Source organism: Eublepharis macularius, chromosome 15, assembly GCF_028583425.1.
Source record: "Eublepharis macularius isolate TG4126 chromosome 15, MPM_Emac_v1.0, whole genome shotgun sequence".
Classification (NCBI taxonomy): domain Eukaryota; kingdom Metazoa; phylum Chordata; class Lepidosauria; order Squamata; family Eublepharidae; genus Eublepharis; species Eublepharis macularius.
This window is the reverse complement of record NC_072804.1, coordinates 25,052,580-25,074,979: the sequence shown is the minus strand read 5'-3', so window position 1 is coordinate 25,074,979 and position 22,400 is coordinate 25,052,580. Positions and strand designations below refer to the sequence as shown.

General features: G+C 43.0%; 1 protein-coding gene across 4 annotated transcripts in view; it reads right to left on the bottom strand.

The window, feature by feature from the left end:
- Positions 1–22,400, bottom strand: part of TSPAN9 (tetraspanin 9) — a 219,532-nt gene that overhangs the window by 156,211 nt on the left and 40,921 nt on the right. Inside the window, exons 1-3 of one of the 4 annotated variants that reach the window (XM_054999115.1) lie at positions 9,448–9,496; positions 7,055–7,139; positions 6,364–6,448 (exon numbers count right to left, since the gene is read on the bottom strand). The gene's annotated coding sequence lies outside the window, so the exon portion shown is untranslated. Of the gene's footprint in view, positions 1–6,363; positions 6,449–7,054; positions 7,140–9,447; positions 9,497–22,400 lie in introns of those variants that run through there. The other 3 variants (XM_054999114.1, XM_054999116.1, XM_054999117.1) reach the window with 3 other exon arrangements.

Here is a 22,400-nt window from a genome sequence, read left to right as displayed (position 1 = left end):
GGAAAACAAACTATCTCCCACAAATATACATGTGTTCTCTGGCAAACATGCATCTGGAGTAGGGTTAAGTGAAATTCTTTTAATTCATCTTTACCTTTTTCTCCCTGACATCCAACTGGGGTTGCCAAGTTGGCTATATCCTCACCCTCACGCATAGTGCATGCACGGTCCCAGTAGCGAGGCAATGATGTCACTTTTGGAAGTGACATCAGCATACCTGGCGGCAGAAGTAATTCCATGCTTTGTATAGGGCCAATTCAGCCCATTTGGGGCCAAAATAGGCCTCTGCAAAGCGCAGCAGCATGATGACATCACTTCAGGAAGCGATATCGTCGAGCCCCGTCAAGACTGCGCCCGCTGCATGCTTGCCCAGTTTGCCTGTTGATGGTGGGCGATCACTGGCCAGTTTGTCACCTCCCATTGATCGGCAATGACTGGCAGGCAGCAGGGCAAACTGGCGGGCAACTGGGAGCCGTAAATCCAACCATTAGGAGTCGGTTTCTAATCAATTCCATTTTTCAAAGAAAAATTTGAAGAGAGGAGGGGCAGGAGGGGAGGTTCTACAAAATTTCAGAATTTCACTCTGTAGATGCTCAGAAGCAAGCAACGTCTTCCCACGCCTTCCTATCTTCCTGCTACAGCTCAACTCTGGGGTGTATACCATAAAACTGCAAGGGCTGAGATTCCAAAATGGCGCCTTGATTTCTCTTCAAAGAGAAATGAAAAAGAAATTCTGCTCTTACAAGAGAAAAAAAGAAAATAAGAGGAATCAGTGACTATTATCTAAAAAAGTGAATTCTGGAAAAACAAAATCCCCATCCCGTAACAACTCTAGTCTCTGGAGACGATGCAGCTGAGTCAGAGGCAGGACCTCTTGCCCACCAGTTCTTCCCTACAAATGGCCTCTGGACACTCTGCAGGAAAGAAGTGGTAACAGCTTGCCAGGTGCATTTAGCTGTGGCCTGCATTCTTCAACTTTAAAAGGAATTAACAATTTAGGATTTTTTTAAAAAAAAAAACTCTTTTCCTATAAGAGGTATTTTGACTGGTAGTATCCAAAAGTAAAGCAGGGCACAGGAGTTTTCCTAGGCTGCAATCTGAACAATCAAGAAAAGTGTTTAATTGTTGCAGTTGTTCGATTCCATTTGGATCTAGCTGGATATCATATTCTCAAATGAGACGTGCCTCCATCATTATTGTCTTCTTCTCAGAATGCAAGTGCCAGAATATTATCACCTCCAGCAATTAAACAAGTCTCAGCACCCAACACTGCTAGAGATGGCCAGAGAATCTGGCTTCTCCCCCCCTCCCCGCCCCTTTCACTGTTTTATTTTTGAAACAGCTGCCAGGTGAAGTGTTCATAAGAACTCAAAAGCTTGCATAATATTTTGTGTCATTTTGATAGGCCCTAATTAAAAGATATAATGTGGATCTTCTTTCTTATTCTAGATTGGGGCAGGGGCAGCATGTTTACAACTCCCTCCACCCCTTCCAGCCAGCCCACCATATCGCTCTCCAACATCAACTCAGTTTTGTCTGGACTGAGCTTGTATTTATTCACTTGCATCCAGGCCATGTGATCAGAGACAGTATCGCTTCAACTGGGAAAGATGAAGAAAAAGAGTATTAGACTTGGGAGCCATATACAAACTGATGGGAGTCTTCTCCATACCTTCAGATCACGGACCATGGTTCCATGAGGATATGAAATAGCGTGACCAATAGAAATGACTGCTGAGGAATTCCACAGTAGCATTCTCCAAGACCACATTCTGGAACCTTTGTCGCCCCAAAGTAGTAGAGTCCCTACACAGCCCACATCTGTTACTTTGTGAAGTATGTTGTGGTTGCTGGTACTGAAATTAGCTGGTTGTTTGGAGAGACTGAGAACGATAACATACCCCTTGCTCTGTTTCTAGGCAACGTGTCCCAAAGTCTGGCCTGCAGGCAAATTTAAATGGATCAAGATAATTAAGATAATATTCACCCAGAGCAAGCCTCAAAGGCCTTTTTTCCATAAAAACCTCATTGAGTGTGTAAGTCAATGAGACAGGCTTTCTAGGGAGAGATTACAGAAGGACAACAACATCCTTGCCTTATGGAGACTCACCGAATGTCAGAAGGCAGTGGGGATGGGCCAAGGCTTCCCCAAAGACCTGAGCACAGAAGAAGATAAGACGGTCAGACATCAGAGAAGCAAACTTAGGGAAATTCCTGAACAGGATTTGAGTCCAGTGGCACTTCGGAGGCCAATGAGATTTGCAGGGTATGAGATTTCAAGAGTCAAAACTCTCTTCTTCAGATACAAGTGGGAGTGGAGACCTCTAAGCCTTTGTATCCCATCAAGTAGTGGGAAGGGTAATGCAAAGAGGGGAGTCAGGAGGATGTAAAGGTGCAATGTTACAGTACAGCTTGATTAGAACAGAAATTAGCTTCTGTAGTGAGATAAGAAACCTGTGCAGGATGCACCCCTTCTGCCTCCTGCTGCAGCATTAGAGAACTATGGAAAAAGAGCCGCTATTTCTCATTTCTTTGCTACTGTGCCTTATTAATCTCAGAGATTTCTTACTATCATTTTCCATGTAGTCATTTTGCATACCATTCTGCACATCATTATGTGTACATGTAAAGTGCCATCAAGACACAGCTAACTTACAGTGACCCCTGCTGGGGTTTTCAAGGCAAGAGATGAGCAGGGGTGGTCTGCCATTGCCTACCTCTGCATAGAGACCTTGGTCTTTCTTGGTGGTCTCCCATCCAAGTACTAACCAGGGCCATCCCTGCTTAACTTCTGAAATCTGACAAGATCAGCTTTGCCTGAGCCATGCAGGCCTGGGCATACACCAAGAACTGATAGGTCTAGAACTGGTGAGCTGAGGAATGCATTAATCCCCAGCATTAACCAAAGGAAGGAACCAGCCATAGCAACAAGGAATTCCAATAGCCTAGAGCCAGGTGGTCGCCTGATTTCTAGAACAGCTTCCAGGTGAGGGCGAGGCTTGCTGCATGGTCTGAGCTACCAGGAGGATTGCTCTTGCTCCCAGGATATTTCTTTGTCCTTAAGTCTTCACTACCCTGGGCTTGTTCCACCCTCACCTTCACAGGAACAGAATATGACACCAGGTAAGTCTCAAACCTTCGGTTCTGTCCTTTCACAGAACACAACACCTCCAATCTATCATATGCCTATTGTCAGTACCTTTGTGACTGCCATACATGCAAAAAGCAGTAGCATTACACTCAGTGAGCCAGTTCTGATATTCCCCCATCCGCAGAGACTGCACCCAGGATAAAGTCACTGTCTCACATGCTCCGTCCTCCTCCCCCTCTATTCTTCTCATTGTGGGGAGAAAGTATATTATTGAGTGTGCTGGAAAATACTGCATTCAAATAACTGCAGAATCTCTTTATTGTGGTTCTTATGGGTGAGCATAAGTGGGAGTCTAGTGATGTCAAGAGATGGGGCACGGCAATGTCACATTGAACAGCTGTATTAACAGTGATATTTACACATTCCACTATGTATGTATTATACGGTATCAGCGTGTAGTCACAAATGTGGTTTTGAAGAGATGGACTATTTACCAGACAGAAAAATTTAAAACGAACTGTGGGGTATGATTCAAAATTGTGTTGAAATAGCTGCGGGGAGGGGTAGAAATTAATCAGTTGCTTAATTACAAAGGAATGGGAGTTCTTAAGTTCCACCAGTCCACAAAATCATTTCCTGCAACCAAGAAATTATCCCCTAATCTGACATAGGTAGATGCGTGCGTGGTACCAAGGGAAAAGCACTCTGCACATGTACAGAGTGTTCGTACTCTTGGCATTCAGACAATTTATTATTCTTTTGCATTTTTTGAATTTATTCTTCTTGGCAGATTTCTTTAGATCTTCACAAAAAAAAAATTCTATACAAAAAGATTCTGGAACTTAAATCTTCTTGAATATTCGTCTTCCGTCATTTAACTAACACCGTATTTGGAAGGATGCAAAGAAGGAGCTTGATGGTGGTTATTTAGAAGTGAGGGAAAGGCATTCTGCACATGCTCAGAGGCATATACATGGACAAGTCTCAGTAAGTTAATGATTAAAACCAAATATTAGGCTGGCATTCATTTTTCTGCTCTGCCCCCCCTCCCAACACCTCACCTAACCCTAACCCTACGTCAAGTTTCCCATTGCAAACACATAAGGCCATCTCAAAATAGTATATTATTTTATACTATTTTTCTGTCCATTGTTTTCACTTGCCACTGTGGACATTAAAGACAGATGCAAACAAGAAAGACACAAACGGTCCAGGGAGAAAAGGTGATGGATTAGAGCAGGACAGAATGAATTTGGCTGGGAAGAGCTGAACTGGCTTAGCCGTAGCCTCTTACAGCTTCCCCTCCCCTATTCCTTCCTAGGCAACCTAGACAAAACTACTTGCATGTTTTTCCTTTTGTACCTACAACGAAAAGGGTGAGAGATTTTAATTTCTTAATAAAGGCTAAGACTACAGAGAGGAGGCACGACATATTTCTGGAGGGGCATTGCCCCCCTATGCTCCCCCATAACTATGAGAGTCAGCACCAGTTTCAGCTTGTGATGGAGGAGTTTCCACAATTTGGGTTTGATAACTAAAATGCCCTCCTGTCTTTTAAAAGAGAAACAAATTAACCACTAGGCAAATGTAACTTCTGCAAAAAAAGATTCTCAGAAGTTCACTACAGACTTCATGATCAAAGATTCCGTTGCAAGAATAATTGCATGCAATTCTAGCTTAAGGACAACATTCTGTTTTTAGAAGCGATTGTGCCACAGAATACAGGCTTGCTGCTCCGTTTGAGCTTCCCAGGCATATCTGAAGTCCCCAAAGGCTCTCATTTTTCTCCCTTGAAAAAATCCTGCTGCTAAAAGGCAGGTGTAGATTTTTTTTTTAATCACATTTCTCCTTCATTTGTCTTGTGACTTTCCAATACGAATTAAGAAACATAAAGGAGAAGCTTTGTTATTATTTAAATAACGTAAGTAAGTAATTTTATTAAGCAATCAAAGGTTAACAAACGATTCTCTTCCTTCTCAGATTTTTGCAGAATGGCGGTGCTGCTGGAATCTAAAGATGAATTAAAAACAATGCAAAGTGTTCTTAAAGAGCCTCACGTACATCTTTGCACAATGCTAACGCCTCACATCATTTCCTTATTAATATACAACCAAGATATCACCCACCTTACTGAGTGCAAAGCTGCCCAGTGGAAAATCTCACCCAGACAAGGGCTGGGATGCCAGTCTACTGATTATTGTCTGAGGGTGGTCAAATATTCCCCCAAGTCTTTGTGTGGCTGGCTACCTTTGAAACTGCATCATGCAGTCAATGGTCAGAGTCTCTGGCTGTGCAGTCCTGCAGGAGCCGGGGCACAATACTAGGGTTGCCAATCTTCAGGGAGGGCCTGAACAACTCCCAGAATTACAACTGATCTCCAGAATACAGAGATCAGTTCCCTTGGAAAAAATGGCTTGGAGAGTGGACTGTATGGCATTATACTCCACTGAGGTCCCTCCCCTCCTTAAATCCCAACCTCTCCAGGAGCCATCTCCAGGAAATTCCAACCTGAAGATGACAACCCTAGGACACACACATATCCCTACTCACCTACCTCATTTAAGAGAAGGCATCCTCCCCTCCCCTCCCCTCCCCTTCCAAGTGTGTATTTGGTTCCTTCCTTCCTAGTGAAGCAATGTGGGCTAGCTTTCCCCACTAGCAATGTGCAGGAACTGCAGGCATTTCCAAATCAGGACAGGAAAACTAGGGGTTGGGGGGAGCAGAAGGAACCACACCCACAAGCAGTCCTGGCTCCAATTGTCCTGAAGTCAGTATTACTACTGAGCACTCTGAACTAGCCCTGGGGTTGAGGAGTCTCAGCACAACCTGGTCCGACTGTATGTTTTCCTGTTTGCAGACAACTGGAGAATTTCATTGTTTTTATCATAAGCATTATTCTTTCTCTTCTTGGTTGCTGTTCTAATAAATTAATGGTAGGGGAGGAACTGGGGAAGATTGTACTAGCTAGCTTAGCAGTAGCAGAATGCCATCTCGCTGAGTTTGCTTTTCTCTCTGCATACAGGTATTTAAGGCCACAGCATGCCCAGAGAAGCATGCCAAAGAAGCTCTTGTCCTTCTGCCTATGACCGGGCAGAAGATCAGCCAGCAGGGTGGGGGGAGAGGACTTGCTAAGAAATCAGAAGCCTTCCCTCCATGATTTGTTTGTTGTTGTATTCTGTTCTCCACGCATTCTTTGCCATTTGAGGTTCCCACTGAAGAGAAAAGCAGACTACAAATATACTAAATAAATAAATAAATAAAAATAGACTCACAGCAAAAGGAATCCGGAAAATGATACCGGGGATGGCATAAACAGAGACACACTCCAGCGCCACTCTGCTAATCAACTCTGCATGGCTGCATTAAAATAAAAACAAAAATACCCAACCAGGAATGAAGTACCATTTTTCTCTTTTTCCTCCCCCTTCCCCTTCTTATGAGCCAAAATACACGAGATGCCCGACGCATGTTTTTCACATGTTGGGTCCCACAAGTTTCCCTGGGTAGTGTAGTCTTACAAAGAACAGGCACTCCATGTAATTCTTCGCCAGGGAAAGAGCAGTGCGGGGGATTCTCTCTTTGTCTCTTGCAAAAAGCCTCCACTTGGTCTTTCCTCTGGGAGCTTGGAGACGGGGTGGTGGTGGACGTAACAGGAGCCAAGAAATAGAGGGTGGTTTTTTGCAAGACAGAGAGGGAGCGACAGAATCCCCCACACACACTGCTCTTCTCCTTGGCGGAGAATGCATTGCAGATTCTTTCTTTTGCAAAAAAGTGGCCCTGGATTTCTTTCCCAGGGGGAGAATCGCATGGAGCGGCTGCCCTTTGTAAGACTACACTACCCAGGGAACCTTGCAGGACCTGACATGTGTCCAAGTGTCTCGTGTAGTTTCTCTCTATGAAGAACATTTTTCAGGTTCACCCACCAGATAACTAGGACAAAAGTAGGGAAGGAGGAAGTCTTACCTTTGATGCTCACTACTACTCTTTGTTTTCTTCCAAGATTAGCCACAAGAGATGCAGGTCATCTGTTTATCTCAGTTATTCTGTCCTGGAAACCAAACAACACAAACTCTTGTTGTTGTAGTAGTTTTTAAATTAAAAAAAATCAACGCTCACACTGCAGCAAAATCAGAAAAATCCCTTGAACTGGATTATAGACTAATTACATCTTAGAACTTCTACCTCACTTAAAGATGAAATGAAGTGAGAGAGCATATGTCATGATCCACTTTGGAGGAAGAGAACCAGGAATGCAGGTCTCCATGTGCTTCTCCACGGACCAAAGCATAGACCCGGACCGTAAGAGTGCTCCATGTCCAGTCCCTTTCCTGATCCACCAGCCAGAGTTGCACATGGAGAGCATTTGTAGGAATGCTGAGCTGGCCAACTGTCAAGTAAACAAATCACTCTAGTATGACTTTTCCAAGTTTTTCCCATAATTTTAAATCATGCCCATATTTGAAGTTCTCTCTTCTACTCCTCTAAAATTTAAATTTCCTAATCAGATTCAAAGTTTCTAGCCTGGATCCAACAAATTGTCCCCTTCTCAGTGCTACTAAAGGTACATAAAAGGCACTTCTCAGCCCCCATACTTTTGCAGCTGGTTTCTGGACTCTACCTGTTGTCCCATTCCCACAGATGGTCTACTCCTTCTGTTCTGGGCTTCACATGGCCTGCGGCAGGCTCCCCATGCACTGGATCTTTCCTTCCTCCTGACTGCTACACAGAATAAGAAAAGTTTGTCTTTTTGCTCCCCATCTTATCTTTCTCCCCTTATTCTCCAGTTCACACTGCACTACACTACACAGAGAGCTGGCATTTTGCTTTTGTCTGCTAGCTAACACTAGACACTCCTCTTATGTCATAGAATCATAGGGCTGGAAGGGACCTCCAGGGTTAACTAATCCATCCCCCTGCACCATGTCGGAAATTCACAACTACCTCCCACCCACCCACTCCCAGTGACCCCTGCTCCATGCCCAGAAGATGGCAAAACACCAAGAGGATCCCTAGCCAAACTGGCCTGAGGAAAAGTGCTTCCTTACCCCAGAGGGACAACCGGCATTACCCTGGGCGTGTAAGAAGGGGCCACAATAACTAAGCACTGATGTAACCCTTCTGCCCTCCCTCTCATGATCTGCCTTAGTTCACAGAATCAATATTGCTGTCAGATGGCTATCTAGCCTCTGATTAAAAACTTCCAAACAAGGAGTGCCTACCACCTCCCGAGGAAGCCTGTTTCACTGAGAGACTGCTTATCAGGTAGTTCTTCCTAATGTTTAGCCGAAAACTCTTTTGATTAATTTCAGCCTGTTGGTTCTGGTTCAACCTTCTGGGGCAACGGAAAACAACTTCATGCCATTGTCGATATGACAGCCCTTCAAGTACTTGAAGATAGTTATCATACCACCTCTTAGTCGTCTCCTCTCCAGGCTAAACATACGGAGTTCCTTCAACCTTTCCTCATAGGACTTGGTTTCCAAACCCCTCACCATCTTCACTGCCCTCCTCTGGACACATTCCAGCTTGTCTATATCCTTCTGAAATTGTGACACCCCAAACTGAACACAATACTCTAGATGAGGTCTAACCAGAGCAGAGTAGAGCAATACCATCACTTCGTGAGATCTGGACAGTATGCTTCTGTATTTGCCTTTTTAGCTACCACATCACACTGCTGACTCATGTTCAGTGAATGGTCTACTAAGACCCCTAGATCCTTTTTGCACATACTACTTCAAGACAGGTCTCCCCCATCCTATAATGATGCATTTGATTTTTCCTACCTACATGCAGTACTTTACATTTTATCTCTCTTTAAATTCATTTTATTTGTTTTAGCCCAGTTTTCCAGCCTGTCAAGAATGATCACCTTGACTTTTGCTTCTTTTTTCTACTGTGTTTGCAATCCCTCCCAATTTAGTATCATCTGCAAATTAAATGAGCATCCCCTCTATTCCTTCATGCAAGTCATTTTAACGATGTTGAACAACACAGGGCCCAGGACAGATCCCTGAGGCACTCCACTTGTCACTCCTCTCCAAGAAGATGAGGAACCATTTACAAGCACTCTTTGGGTGCGATCTGCCTTGGTAACCAGAGTAGCAGGATCTTAGGATTACTCTGAAAGTAACAGCGGATAAAATTCGCTATCTCGAAAATATTAAGATAACACAAGTTGATTTCTTTAGAGTCTGAAATTCATAACTCCAAGTTAAAAAATTTGAACTTCCGGTAACGGACGTGTTCCTCAACACTTTTCAAAAAAATGGATTGCAGGGTACTGCCAGAATTTCTTCTCCTAAAATACTCAGTTTGACACTGACAACCCTACTGAGATTTAAACCATTCATCACCTAATAATAGAAGTCAGAATTTTGCCCTCGGATTTCCTTTTTCTCCCATTCAAAAAGGCACTCGGTTTTTGTATTGAACTTTGGTGACACTATTCACATCACGGTGGCAGCACTCAGCGCCTCTCTGGTGATCCATCCCTTTGGCTGATTTTCGAATTTTTTTAAGAACCAAAGTTCTCCCCTGAACAAAAGACAGCATACATATTCAGGCATTCATGCTATTAAAGTGTGCAACAATGACAGCACCCTATAATTATGTTAAAATAGAGACGTGACATTCAAAATAATACGCTTAAATGAATTTTTATTCTACAATAACTTAAGAATAATGTAGGTATTCCTGGGATACTCTTGCATGATAATTACTTTAAAAATATACCAGCCAGCATCTGTCTCTCCCTGCTGCTGTTTCCCAGTCAGCCCTATGATTTCTCCACTGCTGGAGCCAGCGCTGACTACACCAGCTACTTCCTGATGTGTGGGAAGGGAACCGGAGCGGGAAAGATCAGGAACCTGTATGTGTTCCCTGGTCAAAGCTGCTGCAGGCTTCCAGAGTGCTTAGGTGGGGTCCTTGCTGGTTCTTCAGGCAATGGCCTACCATGAAACCTTCCAGTGAGGTCAAAGACTGATCCAGCCCTGGCAGCAGTGCACTTGAACCCACATCCGCAGTTTTGCCATATTCAAGGGACAATTCAGAAATCAAAGGGAAATTTTAGGTCAGGAGTTAAAGAAGACTGATGTTGCCGCAAATTTATCCATATTTAACTGTGAGTGAACACCACCACTGAACAAAGCTAATACGTGCACAGAATTTCGTAACATTCTACAACATGCTTTTAGATCTGGCTTCGTCTTGAATTGTAGCATCCAAAGTACTTTCGGTCGGTACTTTTGGTTTGGTGTACCAGCGTTTCCCTTTTTTGAGAGGAACACCTAGTTAATGTTGTTCGTGCTGTGACCACACTGAGATTGCATTGCCAGGATACCATCAAGTGGGAAAGCCTGATGGTGTCATGGATGGGGCTTGGTGGTATCACATTGAATAGCTGTATGAACAGCAGTACTTCCACTCACCACCAATTACGTACCACACAGTATCTGTATGTAGTCACAACTGTGTGCTTTACCATTCTAAAAAATTAAAATGACATGGAAATTAACTATGTGATGAATATAAAATGCAGCTCAGCTTTAGTGCCCATTATATGTAGGAGCTGCCACAAGCAGCCAATGTGTGCAAGTGTTAGGAGAAGCCATACATCTGCACAATGGCACACCATCAGCTATCCAGGGAAAGTGATTTGGTTTTAAACATTCCAGGAGTCCGTCATTGACTTAATTAACGTGCTTACATTCTTCTCTCAAGATCTGCAGAGCACAAACCTGCAGGATTAAGATTCATTGTTCTACACAGGCAAGGTTCAAGGTGGTTTGCAATTAATGATTAAAACCAGACACAGGCTGAGTGAAACTGGGCCTTCTTTTTTCTGCTTCTTTCCTCCTCCCATGCCCACCTCTACCTAGTTCTGAGGCAAGTTTCGCACTGTAAATAGATGAGGCAACACCTTAATAGTATAAATCCCACTTGACTTTTCTGCTCAATGTTCTCACTTGGACAGCATGGGCACTGAAGAGGACAAATACAACCAAGAAAGACACAAAAGGCTCAGGGAGAAAAGGTGATGGAACAGAGCAAGAGAGAATGAATTTGGCCTGGGAGGGGTTAACTGATTCTGCTCTGATCTCTTGCAGTTTCCCCTTCCTTCTGAAACAATTAGAACAAAATCTGATTGCATGGTTTGCTTTATATTTCTGCAGCTTTTAAAAAATGAAAGCTGAAAATTCAGAGGTGGGACATGACATATTTCTGGCAAGTATTGCATGCAAATCCCTTTCTCCCAGGTCTGGCCCCATAGCACTGGGGGGGGGGGCATATGGAGAAAGGCGTGCAGAAAACAGAATAAGTAGCTGAAAGTATTTATGTGTAAGGCAGCTGGGATGATGTTGTTTCAGTACTGTATCATTTTAAAGATGGGAAATGCTATTCATCATAATAAGAATGTTTTACAGCGTTAAATCGGGCATAATCTGGTCAAATTTCAGAAAAATCAGAGTAGCAATTTAATTTTTTAGTTCTAATTGTCCTCTGTTTCCAACCAATTTTTTGCTTACCCAAATTTCTCTCTTTCAGCAAAACTGTCAAAATCCCATGATACTGCAGGAATCCTCACTTCAGTTACTTGATGAAAATCCAAGTTATGAGATTGCCCCATTTAAATGGGAAATTATCAAGGATGCTTAATCACACCTGTCTTTGGATCACAATTTAATTGGGAATTGAGCACAGAGCCTTCAAACTGGAAAAAAATGAACGTATTTTGAAGTGTTCCAAACTGGATCAAAATGCTGTGTGCACACTATGAGATGGCATCAACTGTGCAGGTGTCAAAGGAGCACATGCAGTCTAATGTAGCTGACTGTATAACCTGACCTGCCTATGAAGTCTCTAGCACCTAAAGTCCCCCATCCCATTCTCTGCTGACCAATTTGACGTGCATTGCATAAACTGTACCAAGATAACCTCTCCTAGAGCCCATACTATGCTCCATACTGTTCTGGAACACTTAGGACTGTGAAGTGGGAGACATAACCTGAGCAACAGTGGAGTAAAGACAATGAAGAACACAGGCTAGAATTCACCCCAAGTGTCACTTTATAGCAGTGGGAAAGAAAAGATGGTTCCCTTCCACCACTGCTACCTAGCAGAACTGTTTTAATTCAAGGTTCCAGTTATCGCCTTCAAAGCCCTTAATGGTCTTGGTGCTAAGTACCTGCAGGACTGCCTCTCTTGCTATGCCCCATTTTGCTCATCTGAGCAAAGACTTCTGAAGGTGCCATCTTGAAAATGGTTGAGATTGGCAACTGCCCATGCACGTGCATTCTGTAGAGTGGCTCCCACCTTGTGGAACAGCCTGCGTGAGGCGGTCAGAAAGCTGCCCACCCTATTACCATTTCACAGTGTGTGCAAAACAGAAATGCTCAAGAGGACTTTTTTTAATCAAGCAATTAGAACTGTAGAATAATAGAAGAGCTAAGGAAGTCAAATTACAACGTGAGGTATAAAACTGACCTCACATGATTGTTATGATAAAACGGAGACAGAAGGGCCATTGACACCATGCTGAGCTTCTTAGAGACAATTGTGGGAGGGGAAGTTGTACTGGTAGTTGGAGAAGGTATGTCCACTGCAAAATCCTTGAATTCTTACCAGCAAAAGGGAAAAAATTGAAGGAAAAAGGTCAAAACACTGGGGACTCTTGCAGTTCCAAGCAAAACTTTTTAACTGCCATTCACCATTTTAATCATTGTTTTCCTCCAACTAGTCCGATTACATCTCATGATACAAATTTTCCACCCCAAATTTCATACCAAGATCTTCTTGATTTCTCACGTGTACAATTTACAAGCTACCCAGCAGCACAGATAAATATGGAAACAGGCACTCGTGTAAGAGTTTCATTTTGTGTTATTTAACTTAGTCCTAATAAAAGGTAACCTCTGGACTATTTGTTTTTGGGTTTTGATTTTGGACCAGCATGACTGCAAACAACTGTTGCCTACTCATGTAAACCCCACCCATGTTCAGCCCCCAGGGAATGGCTGTTCTTCTTCTTTACCACCCTCCCCTTGCCTCCATAAAAGTAAGCATTTATGTTCCTCAAGCTGAAAGGAAACCCAGCAGAGTCAGATGTTTCAGCCGGCAAGTCAGATATACTTTTTCTTGTGAGAAAAGAATGGGAAGAATGCAGCTGGACCATTGAGAAATCTGCTCAAATGTCAACCTATGCATTATGAGCTCTGGTGCTGAGAGGGGCCTCTAGAGGAGAAGAAATCCAAACTAACCTCCTGTCAGGGGAAAAAAAAATTCTTAGAAATCTGAGCCAGCAGCTGGAAAGATTTAACACCCTATGGAACTTTCCTTAAAGTCCCCCCGTTTCTACTCTCCTGAGAAAAAGAGCTAAGAGGGAAAATGTAAAGTCTCCTGCCCAACTGATGCAGGATTTAGAACAGAATTAAGCAAAGACACCTTTAATTATCCTACTGGGGCTTATGACATAAGTAGTAATTTACTATTGCTGTTGTTAGTCATATAGAACCATCAACATATTTTACAAGGCATAAGGATACAGGTCCATGGCAGGAAGAACTTACAATTTGACACAAGGAAAATAAGAAGGAAGCGGTTGTAAAATCTAACAGTTTTGCCTTATAGGAAGCAATTGCATTTGATAGCAGCCAAGAGGAGAGGTCTCCCATGATCCCTCTAGACCAATTCTAGATCCTGGAACACTGCCCCCCCCCTCCACCAGGCAATCTGCATGAAGCACTATTAGGTAACAACAGCACAAAGAGATGTCATCGTAACTCAGCCAACTCCATGCATGTGCTCCATCTTCAAGGACTTTTTGATGTTTCTCCAACCAGGTCAGCATTCTTCATGTTTTGTCATGAACTGAACTTGAGCTCATGCATCCTTGCCTGCTTGTCTACTCTTCTGATTACACATTTTCCATGTAAATTAAGATATCGGTGCCCTCTACCTGGTGGCAGAATGCTAGAAGTGCTAGCAACTGTCCCTCAACTCTAGCCAGTTGATCCTGTTCTTGCTCTCCGCTGGTGTCTAGGTTCCTTGGCTTCCTGGAACTGGGCTCCCCAACTGCGTTGTGATCATCTTATTGCTTCCTGGAGAGGCAATACAAGTTATAGATGATCTTGCATCAGTTACCATTGATATTCCAAGTGAGATGGAGTCCAGAAGAGATATCTGAAGTCATCGTAGTTGAACCATCTTGTTCTGGAAAAGGAGCAGGACTTTCTGAAGCAGGTTTACATGAAACTTCATTCAGGAATCATGGTGTGATGCAAATATGACTAGTAGTTGAGCTAAGATTGAGTCGGCTTGTAGTGCCTTGAGTGACAAATCTGATATTCTGAGCAGGGGACGCTTTGTCATGCTAGGTATCAAAAACCACCCCAAGATATTGGAGATCTGAGGGTTCTTCCAATTAATCACAAACCTGTGAGACTGAAGCCATTTCAGAGTGATACCCATGTCCTACTGATAGCTTGGAGGGTGAATCAAAAAGTCAAGAGAGAAAAACTTGTGAAGGTCTGGATAAGCTCTTGAAAAGACCCAAAAGTATAAAACGGAAGGCCCCATATTGAGAGTGCATTCCAGCACAGGTAAATGGGAGTCATTTTCTGTGAAATCTCCCGATTGATATGTACAGGTTTGCTTCAGAGAAGCCCATTAAAGACAAGATCCCTGACCTGGATCACCCAGGCTAGCCTGATCTTGTCAGATCTTGGAAGTTAAGCAGGGTCAGCCTGGTCAGTACTTGAATGAGAGATCATGAAGGAAGACCAAAGTCACTACACAGAGACAGGCAATGGAAAACCATCTCTGAACATCTCTTGCCTTGAAAACACCAGCTGGGGTTGCAGTAAGTTGGCTAAAACTTGAGGGCACTTTCCATTAAGGACAAGGAGGCTTTGCCACATAACCCACTTGTCTTTGGCATTTTAAAAAAAACTATAGATGCTAGCCCTCCAAAACTGGCCCTTGGCCACAGATCCCTACATCTTCTGCATCACTACTTTCCTGACCCATGCTATGCCACAGTACCCCTGGGATCCTCCTTTTTACTCTCTATAATGTCAGCAGTGAATATTCTTCACCGTGATGGCCAACCTTCTCCAAGATGTTCCTCTCTGCCTCAGAGTCTCCACAGGATGCCATTAAGAAGCCACACGGCATGAGGACAGGTCACTGTGGCCTGACTGATAATGTGTCCCTTTCCAAGCCCAAGAAGAGGGGAAGAGAACAAGGAAGCACTGGCTGCTAGCCCTATGATGAAGGAAAGGCAGCCCTTGGTGTTGTAATCTGGTGTTGAGAGATGGTTAGTTAAAGAGTGATTAATGAACAGCCTACTCAGCAAAACAAATTTATTATTAGGATCATGATTCAAGAAGTCATCTCCTTAGAATGTACCAATGAATCAATGGAGGCTTTATCAAAGATACACCAAGGGTTCCGTTTTTTTACCTATAGCCTATTCACAAACATTTTCTTCCACCAGGTAAGCCCATAGTTTTAGAACCCTTAGCACAATACGTACATTTCTTTTTGGAATATTTTGTTAAAAGTTCCACATACTACATTTGAGACACTATACAATTTAGTCAACAAGTGGAAGGTATGCACACGGGAGAAAATCATTGTTTCATCACTATGGGTGTTAATTCCTTATACACCTCTGTCCCCCATGATGAGGTTAAGATTCAGAGTCAACACATTTTTTAATACTAGAGCTGAATTACATCCACCGAACAATTTTGTACTTGATTTGTTAGATATCATCTTATGTTAAAAACTATTTTAGTTTAGGTAAGTGATTTTATTATTAAATGAAGGGTGTAGCTGTGAGCAGTCTCATGGTACCCAGTGTGACCGATTTATATATGGTGGATCTACAGTCTAATATCTTATTATACACACATATTAACTATTTTTATTCATATATCAAACATTATGGCCATTCTATCAATGATTTTTTCATTATGTTTTCAGATGTGCATCTAGCTCCCAATTTTTTTAACTGGATTAATACTATAAATCCACATGTCGCAGAACATTACATGAACTGTTTCGATATTTGCTGATGGCGGTAAGAGTGGTGATGGCAAGTAAATGGAATGAAGGAGAATGCCCAGCCAGGGCAATTTGGAAGGACAAAATATCAGAATATGCAGAGATGGCAAAATTGACGAATTACATAAATAGAAGGCCAATTAAGAATTTGAAGAGAAATGGGGGGAAATATTTTGCTTATAATGGAAAAAAATTATGTCTTAGACCTGCAGATTTGAAAATGATTGCATATTGATATATTTGACAATCTGATTGTAAGATAGTTATATAAAGATAATAGATTGTATAATATTGAAATATTGTCAAAAAGCATTGTTACTGTTAATTCAAGTACAAGTAATAGGTAATGAAAATAAGGAGCAGAAATAGGTTAGAATTCTTAATAGTACTTTATCTTAAGGCTCTTAAAGGTTATGATTAAGTTATATTAAGTAATAAGCAGCGTTAGTGTTAATAATTATTCTTTTTTATTATTACTAAAATAATGAATAGAAATAGGTTTGAATTTTGTATGTGTTGTTTATTTTGGTAAAATATTTGACTTTGATACTTTGTATTTTAATCATCTTTGTAGTACACAGTTTTTCATATCTGCTTTGCTTGTCCCCTTTTTCTCCGCTTCTTTTCTGTACCCTATTTTTGCTTTAATAAAATAATTTTTAAAAAAATACTATAAATCCACATGTTAATAGTTTAGGTGGGTAGCCATGTTAGTCTGCGGTAGAAAGCAGGATTTGAGTCCAGTGGTACCTTAGAGACCAACGAGATTTTCAGAGCATAAACTTCTGAGAGTTCGAGCTCCCTTACAGTCTGAAAATCTTGCTGGTCTCTAAGATGCCCCTGGACTCAAATCCTCCAATCCACATATTAAGTTAATACATCAGTGTAATAGTCAGTGGATTTCCTTCTTGGATGGATACCACCCTAATGATTAAGTGACATTCCAAGTCTATAGCCAGGAATTCCATTCTACATTATGATATCCATCATTCTCTCTACATCTTAATCACAATTTACCTTTTGGTGAATTCTTAAGGTTAAAAAAATCATACATTGAATTTTCCCTGTAGCATCACAGCAGATTCTTTTCTAAAAGTCTTCTGAACCAATGATTTCTCAGGAGGGTCACTGATTCATCTAGACAGAGGGTGAACAATATCTTGAGATATAGGCCGTCGTCACACGGGCTTTTATTTAGCGCTAAAATGGCGCTATTTCCCGGCAAACACCCACCTTATTCCAACACTGTAGCGATTTTCTCTCTTCTGCTTTGTGCTTGATAGTCGCGCTATTTTGTGCCTCAGTGTGAATGCCTCACATCGATGTATTTCACCTCGCAACGTCCTATGCCCTCCCTTCAATCCCAGAATCCATTTCTTCCTGCGACTCCCCTTTTTTAAATTTTATTATGTCCTTATAATGCCATAACAACATAACACAATGCAAACTTTCTGCTGAAGTAAAAATGACTCAATCGCCATGGCAGAGTCTTCAGTGATGGGGATCACGTCAGACAGGGAGTTTTCTGCGGGCAAAGGGCTATTTATATAATTTCAAAGTTGGAAAAACAAAAAGGTAGTAATTTGCTCTAACGGAATGTTTATATGCTGTTATTCCGTTATAGCGGAATTAAACGCCAGAATAATTTTTTAAAAAGGGAGGGGAGGAGCTGCTTCTGCGCGGTTAGAGAGGACAGAACAGAGTGCTTCGGAGTGGACAGCTGGTGGCGCGAAGAGCCGTTAGGTGACCCAAAGAAACATTACTGTGCCGATAACAGGTAGGACGCTATATGCTGTAAATTTAACGGAAGAGATGCCCGTGTGACGACGGCCATAATCTTTTTACCAATAGACCACCATCCACATCTAATCACTTTTATTGGTCCATGGAATATCATCATTTGTCACATGAAGGATTATACACAAACACTGATATCTCATACATTTAACCACTACAGCCAGAATTGTTTTTGCAAGGCACTGGAAGCAGGATACAATATCTAAAGTGGAAGAACAGATTAAAAAGTGTAAAGAAACCCTCCTATTAATCAAACTGAATGTCTTGAAGAATGGCAAAAACTCACAACAAATTGAGACAGTCGGGCAATTATTTATCCCCAGACTGACAGAAAGGTTCAGATAAGCTGGTTGTTGGGGGTTTTCCGGGCTGTATTGCCGTGGTCTTGGCATTGTAGTTCCTGACGTTTCGCCAGCAGCTGTGGCTGGCATCTTCAGAGGTGTAGCACCAAAAGACAGAGATCTCTCAGTGTCAGATAAGGCTTTTCATTTTTGATGTAATAGCAGTAATACTTCTTGTGGTGATTTTGTTGTTGTTTCTCGGTTGTTTAAATTTAAAAACATTTTTTAAAAATCCTGACAGACTGATTGATCCATTCTGATATCTTAAGTGTGGATGCTATATCCAGAAGTACTGTGGGTCATCACAAAAGTGGTCACTCTTTTTTTTGTCCACAATGTTTTAATATTCATGAATTCATCAGTCCTGTGCATTAAAAGATATACAGACTGAATCAGCTCACTAAAGGCAATACACATCAAGTTATTTATCATGTGTCCTTGTAAATTATTGTATGTTGGAGAAAATAACAGAGCTTTAAGAATCAGAATCTTGTAATATAAAAGTAAAATCCTTGGGATCCTTTAACAACACAGCCCATCAGATCTTAGATTATTTGCTTTAGAAAGAGCACAAAATCTTTTTCCATTCAAGCATAAAGCCATAGATTAGACTCTTTGGGAAAGAGGCATTTTGGATTTTCACCCTTAAAAGAGTGGCCCCTTGGGGGCCTTAATGACAAATTGAATCTATCATTATTTCTGTTGTTTAATTAGAGAAGTAACATTCTGACACCATTTACTTTGAGTACAACTGGAAAGTCTCTTCAAGTCAGTCTCTTGAAGCTTGTTCTCTAAAACAAGCAGCTGTGCCTCTTTAATTTTTATATATGGTCTTGCTATATAACTTCTCACCTTCACACTACATTCTACATTGTTGGTGGAGACAGAAGCAGTATCCAGTCCAGTCGTAGCTGACACAGCAAACCTTGCTGGCATTTTCAAAGCAAGAGACTAACAGGGGTGGTTTTCCATTGCCCGCTTCTGCATAGCAACTAGGGTTGCCAGCCTCCAGGTAGTGGCTGGAGAGCTCCCAGAATTACAACTGGGCTCCGGGCCACAGAGATCAGTTCACCTGGAGAAAATGGCTACTTTGGGGAGGTGGACTCTACTGAATTATGCCATGCCAAGGTCCTTTCCCTCCCCAAACCCCACTTTCTCCAGGTATCACCCTTGAGATCTCCAGGAATTTCCCAACTTGGAGCTGGCAACCCTAATAGCAACCCTGGTGTTTTCCAGAGGTCTCCCATCCAATTACTGACCAAGGTGGACTGGTACTACCATGACTATTGCTCTTACTATCTCTACCTTCATAAATTATCATGCGGATACAGAGGTTTTTTTACTTAGGATACGGTATATATATTCTTTATGTAATATATATTCTTTACGTAATAAGAAGATATTGTGAGAATATCAAAATGCCTGTGTACCTGTTGTTGTTTCACTTCCCATGATTTACAATTTTTATATACTCAATAATGGAAAGGTAATTTGACTGTACAGCTCATTATTCTGCATTGTTCATATCAGCAGTGGATGATGTACCTTGCATTTGCAAATACGCTTTTACAGCTGACAATGGAGCTGGGCAGGGATGTATCAGGATAAGAGTGCTCAAAGAGATGAGGGGCGGGGGGGGGGGGGCTCTGAGCAGCTTTAAAGGCAAAGAGAAGGAATTTGTGCTGATCCAGGAGGGGCAGGAAGCCATTGTAAGGATTTAGTACTCAGAACAACGAGAACTGAATGATAATGCCGGCAGAGTGTTGAATGTGAAAATAGTTCTTGATTCAGGGGTCAAACGGAAGATGGGACAGGAAGCACTTCCTGAGAAGACAAGAGTGAAAACCTAGAGTGTATAGTATAGTTAATTGTCTGTTTAATGAAGTTGTCTACTTACTTTTTTTCTGGCAAGTGTTAAGAGTCTTCCAGTGTCTAATTGTTCAGCTAGCAACACAGGGTGGCAGCATGGCAGATCTCAAAAGTTTTAAACAGGGGGTGGGTAGTGCTGGAGAAACCAAAGCCTAGCAAGAAACTGAAGGTAAGAGAAGGCCTGGATCTTCGGCAGCAAGGTAATGCCATCAGCTTCTTTTAACATTCAGTCCCCTGAGCCATTTCCATTCACTACCCCAGCAAGTGGCCCAGATAAGGTACAGGTCTGAAAGAGTGCTGATATCTTCAGGGCTTAAAAGCAAGCCTGAAGAAGAACAGACTGACATACTTATCTATCTAATGGGGATATCAGGCTATAATTCCTAGGTGTCCGCTGGTGGTGAGCCATCTCCTGGCAGTTTGCCCACCCCAGCTGATCACTGGAAATCGGCAGGAGTTGGCAAGCTGCCTGGCAATTGCCCACCACCAGCAGGCAACCCAGCCAAATGTCCATCGCGCGCGAACTCCCAGCAGGGCATGAGGACATCATTTCCAGAAGTGAGGTCCTCACACTGGTTGCAGGAGCGCTCCCACACTGCACATGGGCCCAATCCTGGCCCCAAAGAGGATGATTCTCAAAGAATCGGCCCTACATGAAGCATGGGAGCACTCTCACAGCCCATGCAATGATGTCACTTCCAGAAGCGGTGGCGATGCACAGAGGCTGGGAGCGCACATGCACTGTGTGTGCGCGTGGAGAAAAGCTCATCGGTGAGTACCGCCCTCCCCTTCCTACCAGTTGCCAGGGAGACCTAGCAACCCAGTATCAGACCGATGATGTTTTACTGTCATTCAGGCCGAGTGAGGAGGATTTAAAGGTATATGACAAAGTGATGGGAAGTTCTGAAAAACACTTTATTGTGAGGAGCAATGCGATTCATGAACAGGCAAAATTTAATGCATGTGTGCAAAAAGGAGGTGAGCCTGGGGATGATTTCATTGATTCATTGTGCTCACTACTTGTGTACTGTGAGCATGAGCCCCTCTGTGGGTCCGTGGATGAAGGCCAGGCATTCCCAAGTCCCAACCCTCCACCAGAACGAGGACTTGCCAGTTATGACCAGGCTCGGTCTCTCATGCCTAGCCTGTGAAGGTGGGGGCAGAAAAGGGCACCTACTTCACCAGCAGCAGCACAAACATGCCCAGAAGTAGTCCAGGAACTGAGCTGAGTTTCTTGGAGCTGTAGTTCCTCCCATGGCCCCTAAACTGAGGCTCACAACATTGTCTTGATCAGGGCTTTTTTTCCGGGAAAAGAGGTGGTGGAACTCAGTGATGTAGCGTGTGTTGCCAGCAACCAGGGCAACTCCTGGCACCAAGTGGCACTCCTGGCACCACGTGCATGCACGCTTTGCACACACTCCTGGGATCGTGCAGGGCGCGGTTGCCCCCCAGGAGCCTGGTCTCGGCTTCAGGGACAGGAAATCTCCTGTGCTGACTGGCCACGCCTGCTGCTTCACCACTCAGTGCACCCTTGTGGGCGGGAAGGCTCCCTTCTGCCTCTGGCCAGGGAGAAGCACTCAAGGAGGTGGTGGTAGAGGCAGCCCTTCCCTGGCAAGCTGAGGTGTGGGGTCGGCTCCTGTTTTGCCGCCGCTGAGGCTCAGCATGCTGCGAAAGGGCTGGGCGCCTTGGGCTGCACACAGGGAGGAAACGGGATCAGGGGGTGGGGCCACCAGACACGTGATTACTTTCGAGAGGCGCCGGAACTGCGTTCCACCGCATTCCTGCTGAAAAAAATCCCTGGTCTCGATGCAGAGGAATGTAGCACATTTATTTGTTCCACTGCAATTCCACAGAGTTTCTTGGAACCCAAACTGCAATTTAAAAAAACAATTTAGAAACCTAAACTGAAAGCCAAATAATAGCAAAGTCCAATATATTGCTTTGGGCTAAAAGCGGAACCATATGGGAACTGAGTCGCCAACAGATATATTAGCAAAAGGACATGATATTAAAAATGCCTAATGTAACTAATACGTTGCCTTTAAGCATCGCAGCACTCTGGTTCACTGCAGTGGCATTTGACAAGAAAGGAAATGCAGAACAATACAACATAACTGCTTGCTGCCAGCCAGTCTGCAATTCACACTATCGGCATGCCTGCCTTTTGCACGCCTGCCGCACTAAGGAATCCCACTTCCTGGCATCCGGAGGTAGAAGTCCCTCTGTTGGTGGGG